Here is an 11,229-nt window from a genome sequence, read left to right on the forward strand (position 1 = left end):
AGGTGGAGGTGGAGGTGTAGGTGTAGGTGTGTGAGGCAGAGGTGATGGTGGAGGTGGAGTGGATGGATGTGGTATTCTCGTGATACCCTATTTTACCATCTGCAGTGCACCTTTAGGTTTTTTCAAAATACTACTTTCTTCGTCACTATCATACACTCCCAAGAGAGGACTATACTCAACACTTGAATCTAGATCTCTTCTGAAGGTATTTCCACTTCACATAGTTCTCGTCAAGTCTCTTCTAAACATCAATTCAATGGCATAACCCTTTTCTTGTACAATAACATTTTAATTCAAGCTTCTAGGGATTTAAGGTACTTACCTCTTGGCCCTTTGAAAAATTGGCATTCATCTTTGCTATAACTGAGAGATGTATTGATTGTGAACTCAATAATGAATCCACGCAAAAATGCTATCAATCCAATAATCGACAACCCTCGCGATCATGTTTTCTGAAGCTTCCAACCAGCCCACTAACTCTGGAGTCTACACAATAGGGTTATATAACTTCCACGTACCTTGACTATCTGCTAATTTAGATAACAATTCTTATAATTTGCATGGAAAAGAGCAGAAGAAAATTTCATGTACTTTTGTATACAAGTATCTGTTCAAACACTCTTCCTTTGATAGGCGTGGATTCTTGTTTTCCTTGGCTACAAACTCATGCAGCTTCCAATCTATCCACTTCTCAATCTCTTTCTTAGTCGGTATCCACTTATTACTCATCACATAATCCTTAGATAGATCTCGGTCCCAACAATGGAACCATTTGTTGGATTGAGGGGGCTTGGACCTAGGTTCAGAGTTAGTTGTGCTAACCATCAAACCCCTACACTACCAGCCATTTCGGTAACAACCTGCATAACACAAGCTGTAGTCTCACCCGAGGTAGGATTAGGGGATGAAAGAACTAGGTTTCTGCATCCAGAGGTCTATGTGATGTGTTTCTATTACTTCTAGGGATTTATTCCGACCTTTGCAAACCCTATGCCTTGAAATGCGGAAATTACAATAACTTACAGATAATAGACCTAAACTCTTTACTAAGTGTTCTAAACATTCATAAAATCATGTAATTAACCAAATCTACCACTTTCGCACATTTATTAAGCATGTTTCATAATAAATTGTAGTAAACAGAGCGAATACACAGTAAATTCAGAGGTAAACATAGATGCACAGATACATAGATATTTCTCCAAAATGGTCTTTATTATGTTCAAATCTTCTATTACATATTCCTTCTTCCCTGCACACATAGTTGCAGGAGCCTTCCCCTTCTCCTAACTATAGAAATTAGACTTCTTACTTAGATCCTTCACGTCTAAATACTCTTAGCTATCTTCCATGACTCTCTATGAATCCTTTTTATATCATCTTCCATTACAATATCATGGTCTGCAAACCATGGGCAAGTCATAAAATAACTTAAATTCTAAAACACTTAGGGGTTTTGACCTTCCTAAAGCCCCTTTGACTCCTAATGACCTTCGCGCTCTGTTCCTCAAAATGTGGAGATTTTATAATAAAAATGTTTGTTTACAAAATTTACCCCAGGGGACCCTATCCCAACAAGCTCTCAATCTCTTGAGGGTGTCTATTATATTAGGGTAATTTTCTTCTCCTTTCTCATTATGGACTTGGTCATTGCTATGATGTATAATATTTCTCTTCATTCCTCTATTTATTGCTATAATTTGTATCTTCTTATGTGCTGTCACACATAAACAGTTGTTAGTCATATCAAGCATAAACCTATTAAAAGGTTACCTTGGCACGACAACACTAAGCATACTAATATGAAGCATGCTAATTTAATGATGTTCACACATCTAAAATCATGTTAGTACGTAAATAAAAATACATGTAATCATTCTATCATTGTTAGAAATCCCATTAGCTATAAATCCAAGAAATATAGACATATGCAATAATTAGACTGTTGCATTAAATTTGCACGCAAGCCTCTTCAAATCTAGTGTTGAATCTAAGGTTTGTTAACACCACTCTATATCAAAGCTTCTAAATTTCTCTTTCAAGGTACATCCAATAAAATTTGAAACTAGGCTTTGATACAACTATGTACCAGAGCCTTTATCTTTATCCCTAAAGGTTTAGTGTTGAACCTTTGCTTCAAATGATGTATTTATGGACCTCTAGGACCAACACTTTGATACCACTTTGGAACACTCCCTCCCACACCCTTGTACGATCTTGGGCTACATGAGGTGTTACTTATTGAATTAACCCAACCTCTAAGGTTTTTTATGAAGATTGGTTCACAAAAGTCCTCTTACCTTTATGTATTCAAATATTAAAACCAATGCCACCATCATGATTAGCTCATTGAGATCTTTCGAGTGATATAAATTTTACCTAAATATGAATCTTAGATTGAGATTTATTCTCTTCTAAATTTTAACCATTCATATGAGGCCCCATCAACATTGGGTTTCCATGTGGAATCGACATTGCACCAACATGTGGCCTTTATTACAATTCCACATCAACTTGACAGGGTCCAAGTTATTATGGTACTACCATGTGCATTTCCACATCATCACTTTACTGGTCTACATTATCTTGGGTTCCTACATGGCATCAATGTTTCCACTACCACGTCATCTCAGGCATGGGGCCCATAGGGTCCTCCTTGTGTTTTGTGGGGTATTTCCTATCATATACACTTTAGCCAAATTCTTGATTGTAATGGGGTTTGTAGACCGACATCATATCGAACTGACATGACACAACATTGATGTTAAGCCTTCATAATCAGGTGGTGGGTGGTGGGTGGTGGGTGGTAAGTAGTGTTTGGGTTCCTCTCTTTAGTGGAACTTCTTACTAACCTAACTTTTTATTGTACATGAATGTCGTGGGCGATGATAAAAACCTTAGGTGGCATGACATGGGTGTGACTTAGTGGGATCTTTATGATGACTTGTCGGGGTGATGTTGAGGACATGTGGGTACCATGTGATCTTACCACAACCTACCACTTTCCTTTCAAAAAGTTCAGGAAAATTGTATGAGTGCATCAATGAAGAGAAATCGATCTAGCTGTCATTATAATGAAAAACCATTACGACCGCTCTCCTCTCTTGGTTCACACTCAATGCTCAAGGCATTAGTGTACTTAGGTTGCATGACATGGACCTAGTTTCGACATGGGGGTGGGTTCTACTAGGGATTGGTTCCACTGACACCCACTAGTTGTCGATTCCACCCCCATACAATGAGGTCTTAGGTTTGCCTACTATTAGTCCTAGTGACTTATATGCATATGAAGTAATAGGCTAAGGTTGGGTCGTGATATGGGGAGGTGACTGCCTCACCCCCACCTAGATATTTTACATTTTAAATTATTTATGTCCCAACAACCTAAACTCGAGCCCTCCACTCTATGTTAATTTTGTAATAGTGAGGCAACCACATAACTCCATAGAGAACCAACTGAGCTATATGTATATTTATCTATAATATTTTGAAGTCAATCTAAGTGAACATAAACACATGAAAATAGTAATGAACATCATATTCCAGGCATACGTTAAATTTAAAGAGGATATAGGGTATCATTCCAACCATATGCTTAATAGTGAGCCTCACAAACTAGGATTTCATTTCATTTATAAACACACAAGATATTGCACCCTTCATGACATAACAAGGATCAATACAATAGATAAAGAAATATACATAAGAAAGTTGCACTTATTTTTGTATGCTTGAATGGCTAAAAATTGGAGGGACTTCAACTCTCCTCCCAATAATAGACCAACCTCACTATAATCACAAGGCCTCAACCAAAGGTCCAACCCAGTTTAGTTTTTTAGATTGGCTCTAGGATACTTGCTCTTTCTTTGAATAAACTTTCTTTACTATCTCCCTTTACTCTTCGATGAATGCTCTAATTATCCATAGGCTACCTAAGAGAGTGTCTACAACCCCCTTCGACATAATTATCCTTTATTCCTCTCTTCTTCTTTTTTCTAATGACTCGATGCCCATTTTCTCCTTAAACTCCTACATTCTATGTTGTTTTTTTCGGCATGTTGTATGTTGACTTCCATCTAATTACATCCTTTCATTTATCAGGTGGTGATTTGGTTTTTTACACCACCTCCTCCCTCTTTGGGCGAGGGTTTCATCTCCACTTCTCCACTCTATCTTTTCAGGATTTCTTTCCCTTTGCCTGAATCCATGAGTAGGAGATAGGGATGGTGTTATCCTCCACCCATGTTTCCCACTCCAAAACCCTTAATGATTGTTAGTGTAGGTTGGTGGTTGGTCAGGGAAATGTTAAAGAGGTCAAATGCTAGCGGTATGGATATATCCAATAGGTATGCAACATGCATGTCACAAGAAACCAAGAGGCATGCCACAAGAAGCCAATAGGAACATAGTAGGAAACCCCTTTAGAACATTAGATATTTTTTTTGCTCCATTTAGGTTATCATATTAAAAGTCACATTTAGTTTATTTGATGTTTACACATAATGTATCAGCAAGCCATGTTCTCCATGTTGGCGTTACACAATCATAATTTTAGCATTACGAAAATAGGGTTAATGTGAGGGATGCTACATAAAAAACATATTAAAGGTATCCTCTTAGCTCCTAACCTAGATCCCCTCTCTCACCTTTCAATTCGTGGACGATAACCTTATTTTGGGAACCATTTGCCAAGAAGTAAAAGGTACTCAAAGAAGCATTAGACACATTCTTACAGGCCTGAGAAGTAGTTATCTATAAAGCCAAATCTCATTTTTTTCTTTCAATACACACTTAGCCATTGATAATAGAAACATTATTTTTATTTTTGGGATTTTTTATAACATATTTTTTTATTTTTACCTTTAGATGTAGTATTTGGCCATTGTAGTATATCCCTTTAGCCTTGACAAACTTGTTTTTCCAAAAAAATCCTTAAAAAATTACTTTTTGAGAAACCATACACTTTTTTTGTTTTGACATAAAGCATATATATGTGATATGATCACTTAAAAAGTGCGTATATATGTGGTTCCTCCAAAATAAACCTATATATGCCTACAAAATACAGTAAAAAGGAACAAATTTTCACATTTATTTCTTTTTTGGGTGGCTTTTACAAGCTAGATCGAAAGCCATTTTCTATAGCCCATGCCATAACCACCTCGGCCACTTTTTGGTGATATATAATGTGCTTTAAGTGTATGATTATTTTTTTTTAAATATTGCAAACCAAAGTTGGGAAATTTTCTCCATCTATTATGACATATTTTTCACATCTATCTTGAGATGCAATATTTTGCTAGGGAAGCATATCCCTTTACCTTCGACAAAATTGTTTTCGCCAACAAAAAGTCATTATAAAATACTTTTTATGAAACCATATACTTTTGCTATTCTAACATAAAGTATATATACCCAAGCTACCCACTTACAAAAATCATATATATGCAAGTCCTCCAAAAGAAACCTGGAAAATTGCTAAAATGCACACATATTTTTAGTGCATTTTGTAAGCACGAATGAGTTTCTTTTGGAGGAACCACATATATACATGATTTTTAAGTGGGAATAACACATATATATGCTTTATATCAAAATAAGAAAAGTGTATTGTTTCTCAAAAAGTATTTTTTTAAGGATTCTTTTAGGGAAAACAGGTCTATAAAGGTAAAAGGATATATTTCCTTGGCCAAATACTACATCTCAAGATAAAGGTGAAAATATATGCTATAACAAGATTCCAATGGGATTACTTGTTGCAAAATATAACTATTTTCACTCTTCATAATTTTCATTTGGCTCATGTCATAATGTAAATCTTATGTGTCTATTAAAAGGAGATCAAAAAATGATGTAAATAACAAAAGAAAATTATTTTGGAGCATAAGTTTCATGCTCAAGTTATTTCTCATTAGGTATCCTAGGGTTTGCATGAGTCAAAGAGTCATTGTCACATTGTAAAAGACCCACTTGGGCACTTGTATCAAGAAAATAAAATTATTTTTTTATACAAAAGAATCTACAAGACTCCCAAGAATCAAGTTGGCTAGCCTAACTTAAGTTGTCTTTGTGAGGGAAATTTGAGACCTAGAAAATGATATATAAAGATGGAGCTTTGAGTCATTAGATAATCATCAAGAGCACACATCTTGGATCTGATCTGTAACTAGGAGAAGAAATGTGAAGGTCTCAAGAGGTTAGAATAGCATAGAGAAGAAGGAGAAATATCTTTAGATCACTCAGAAGTCTGAGATTATGGCTACAAATCTCCCACATGTGAGTAACCTATGATTTTTGGGCATGAAATATGTTTGAATTATAGGAAGGTGATGCAGATTTGGTGTGTGAGTTCAAAATGCTAAAATATCCCTCGTCTTGAGGAAATCTTACTTTGCTACACCTTAGAGATCTTGTCTTGCATTGGATAAGGAAGGTTGGAGGTTGACTTAGTTCTTGGTGGAAGTCATGGTCTAAGGTTTGGACTTGTAAGTCTCCTTTGAAGTTGATTCTATAAGAAGAGAGTTTTTTTTTCTAGGTTTTCCCCTTGGAGGGGTTTTTCCATGACTTGGAGCCTATATCTTGTGTTCACTTTTCTATGGTTGTGATCTTCATTGTTTTGGAATTTATTTGACGATAAAAACATAAGCATAATAAAGAATAAGAAGAACATAATATCACAAATAACAATCAAGAATGGAAAATGATGAATTAAATGTTCCCCTAATCATTTTTTCCAACATGGTATCAAAGCTAAGGTTAACATCATAGGCAACTAGAAGATCACTATTGCTTGAAAGGTTTCCTAGACAAGAAGTAGAGATTATTTGTGATTCACTTAAGGTACAAATAAAATCCAAGTTGAGAAGGGAAGTATGACAACTGAAATATCTTAGTAAAGGCTGCTCAGAAGGTTGGATTTCTCTATGATAAAGTCACCAAAAATATGGGTTGGGTTAAGGTGTAGAACAAGCCTATTTTCGTTAACATTTCTACTCAATATGAAATCAAAACTTGACATTAGGATCGAAGCCCTGAGATAAGGCCATAAGTGGGCTATGTGGAAATAGTTAAGTGTGATTTGAAGTAAGGTATATCCCTATAATATACTGTAGGATTGAAGGGATAATATGTTGTAGTTTAGGCCTAAGAATTAGGCCAAGTTTCAAAGGAATCAGATCTGCTCTAGGATGAGGGTTCTAGAATATTAAAAGAGGCCAAAAATCACTCTTCAACAACCCAAGGAGAAGCCTAGCCTAGGTTGTAGAATTTGTCATCCTTTTCCAATAAAGTGATACTATAATATTGTTTTTGAGAGGGGCTATAATACTCTAAGAATAGTTCTTGGATCCAACAAAGAAAAGGATACAAGACCACAAGTTGAAGGGGCTTTTCAAGCCTAGTCTATATTTTTTTCAATGACTATAATAAGCCCTAACCAGAGGGTTGAAGTTTCAGAATGATAGCACAAGGTTCATTTTTAGATTTATCATCAAGGATAGCGAAGTAAGGATTGTTATCTCTCAAGGTTCATTTTGAGGATCTGTAGTAGCATCTACAATATACCCTGACAGAAATTCAAAAGGAGTAGAAGCTAGTCATCTTGAATTATCATCAAGTGTCTTGGGATCATTTAAGGCAACCCTACAACTGAAATGAGTCTTGAAGGCAGTGTTGATGGAATGATCATATCAAAAGTAAAAGTGACAATGCTTTGGATTGTAATCATGGAAGATAAAGGTACGTATCATTATTTTATGCACAGATGAATAAAGGGATCGCATAAAGTAAATCATTGAATGCATTAGGGTTTTGCTACTTGTTTTGATAGATAAGATTATAACGTTTGAAGGCTTCACTTCATTGAAGGATGTTGGTATATAGGGACTATAAACGCTAGTTACTAATCTTGGAAGCCCTGGATGGAAAAATGCTCTAGAATCCCTTGGTGGGTTGAGTTACTTGTCTTGGAAGCCTTGGTCGGACAAATGCTTTGGAATCCTGACGACAGCTATATGTTGAGTTACTAGTCTTGGAAGTTGAGTTGGAACAAATGCTCTAGAGCCCTTGATAACTTGGGTACAGACCAATCTAGTGATGGTTAGTGATGTTCAGCAATGAGGTGGAATCAATGGTTGAGGGTTTATTTGATTTTTCCTCTGGAAGCCCTATTTCTATTTTGATGGCTTTGTTTCATGATATCCCATATTCATTCTTGGAATATGGCACGGGGGTGACTGGCTAAAAGAAACATTTGTTTCAACCTAGTCTATAGTCGGGTGGTTCATGGAATTTCCAAACCTGGTTGGAATTTGCATCATTAATATGAGGTTATTTCTCCTTGTTAATTCATGAATATTATACTGGTTTATATGTGGATTATATGGTTGTTATTTTCCTGGTATTTCTATTGTTATTATGTTGGTTATGAATATGTATTATGATAGTGGCTATGTAGGGATCTCATCATGTTATTACTTGTAAATGAATGAGAAATATATCTATGCCCTAATAGATTAAATTGTAGCTAATGTGTTGAGGCATCACTGCTTATTAGCGATTTTCAGATAATTATGAGACCCCTATGCTCAATTCTATTGTTAAGACCTGTAGCTTTCATGTTTGTGACATGTTTAACGAAATGCCTGTCATGGCTAGTAGGGGTCTAGTCTAGTCCTTATTGATGTTTTTGAAAATGTATCTTTGTTATGGCATGTAAATTCATTTCTGATGGTGTCATTTAGTTCTAGGCAGTGACTAGGGCTCTTGGCTTGAAAAAGTGGCACAAATCGCAGAGTCACAAGCACAACACTAGGGAAAAAGTCTTCGGAATCCCCCTTACCCTTGTTGTGGGAGCTTCTGGAGCCTCCTAGATGCACCCTGGTCCATATCAAAGGAGTGTCCAGGGGTTTCATGCACTAAAAATGTAGTTTCCCTCAGGGCCTGATTACCTTAGTGTTTGGGATGGCTCTTGGGAGTTATGTTCTTGATGTGGAAGGTCTCTGTGATGTGTTCTACTGGTTCCACTTCCTTAACTGACACATAGGGAGTTGAATCATATCATAGTAACTTCTCGTCATATGTTTACCCTAGTTGGTCGGTTACATGGGTAGATGTGGGAGGAGGGTGTTACAGAACTGTAAGGACATTGAAGGAATTGATGCTAACAAGTTCATTGGTAATTGAAAAGGTAAGCATGCATCATCTTGATTTAGTATGGCATCATAGATAGAATCATGTGATAGTATCATATTTAGAGTCAACTTGACTAAGATTCTTTGAAAGAATCATCTAGTCTTTCAAGAATGAGAAGTTTGGACCATTTTTGTTCATTCACATGTTGTCTAACATTATGTTAGAGGTAGTCATTTTTCTAAGGTGTATCCTCAAGATCCTAGAAGAACCATCACTTTGGGAGGTTCTTGGAAAAATCATAATGACAAGGATTACTATATATTCCATATTATATGGAAACAATAGTCTTAACAGGATTAAAAAATGAAATTGGTCAAACTATAGGCTCATTATGGAATACATATATCTAGATGATTATGTGAAAGATTAAGAATGCATGTTTTCTAGTAGGATTCATATAATCCTATAAGAAAAATAGATCGCGCATAGTGAATCTTTCGTATGTAAATGATGCCTAAGAAGATGAATTTGGCTTACTTTAAATGGATATAATATAAGACTTTCTCGGTATAATATATACATATATTTGTGATCAACATCTAGTATAATCTTTAGAAGATATTGGTAACCTGGTAATCAAGTTCGATCCTTGGGCAATTTGATGCATGAAGGAAGAATCATATGGAGATGGACCCTGAAGATGTTGATGATGAGGAAGTTTTTATAATGAGGTAAGTCTGATGCTAATATTTATTATTGGTTATCTGGTTAACATATTTTTTTTTCTATATGGAAGTATCTTGCAGTAACACGTTATGACAGTTGAGGCAATTTCAACTGTATAGATGAAGTACATGAAGAATGTTGAGGGAAGCTCAATATGTAATGCCTGAAAATTGTGAAGTCAATATGTACTCATGTTGGATTGGGAGGTAGCAATGTGAGAAGATAACCTGAAGGTCAAAGGAGATCACTTTCATGAGAAAGAGATAATCATCTTGAAGTCTGGAAAGGTTCAATATAATGCATTCATTAATGATGACAACATGAAAGTGTTACACAATATTGATGACCTAGAACCTATCAGAAGATGAAGGGAAGAAGATGGCTCTATGATACTAGGAAGGGAGAAAGCTCAATATGATGAGATGGGAAAGAAAGAGGGAGCCAAGTTGTAGCTAAAATTCTTATAAGGAAAATCTAGAGAGCATGTAAATATAACTTCCCAATTAGAAGGGAATTCAATAATGTCCTCTAAATTTGAGAGGGATTGAAGGATTATCCTTGAATATGAGAAAGCATCTATTCTCAAGTTAAAATGAGAAATGTGGTATCCTCTCTAGTTGAGAGGGATTGATGTTGAACATCACATGTGCATTCTTGTCTTCATGTGTCACACACTTGACCAAGACTAACAACCATAAGTCTAAGTGAAGGCCTTGAAGAAATAATCATGGAGTATTGGATAATCATCTGTGGTTTCCTTGAGAGAAAGGAAAGGGATCAACACTCTTTGACGATAGGATATGCGTCCAAAGTAAGAGTGGTTGAAGAGGACCAATATTCTTTGAGGAGTCAAGATTGGAAGTTGAAGACAAGAATAGTCCTAAAAGGACATGCCTTGTAGAAATCTGGATGGGGTATGCTCCTTGTAGAGGTAGTGTGGTATCACATGTAAAGCCTCCTAGCATAATGTTATTGAATGAAGTAGAGCTTGTATAGTTAGGCCTCAAAGACAATGTTGGTTGATCATAATGTTGATTCTTACAGTTGGCTTATCAACTCAACTCTGCTTATGAGAAATTTTCAAAGGGATTATTGTCCTTTTACAAGTTCGAATATTATGAATACCTCCCTAGTTAAGAGGAAGAGTTGGAAAATGTAACTAGTTTTGGTCTTCATAATTGTCATTTGACTCATGTCATGATGTAAATCATATCTATCTATCAAAAGGAGAAAGAGAAATGATGTAAAGAACAAAAAAATATATATATGTTTTGTTGCATGGGTTTCATGATCAAGTTATTTGTCATTATGTTCCTAGGGTTTACATGAGTTGAAGAGTTATTGTCACATTTCAAAAGACCCATTTAGGAA

This window comes from Pinus tabuliformis, chromosome 7 (genome assembly GCF_031772625.1).
Source record: "Pinus tabuliformis cultivar Carrire ecotype Pingquan chromosome 7, CPIR1, whole genome shotgun sequence".
NCBI classification, from domain to species: Eukaryota; Viridiplantae; Streptophyta; class Pinopsida; order Pinales; family Pinaceae; genus Pinus; species Pinus tabuliformis.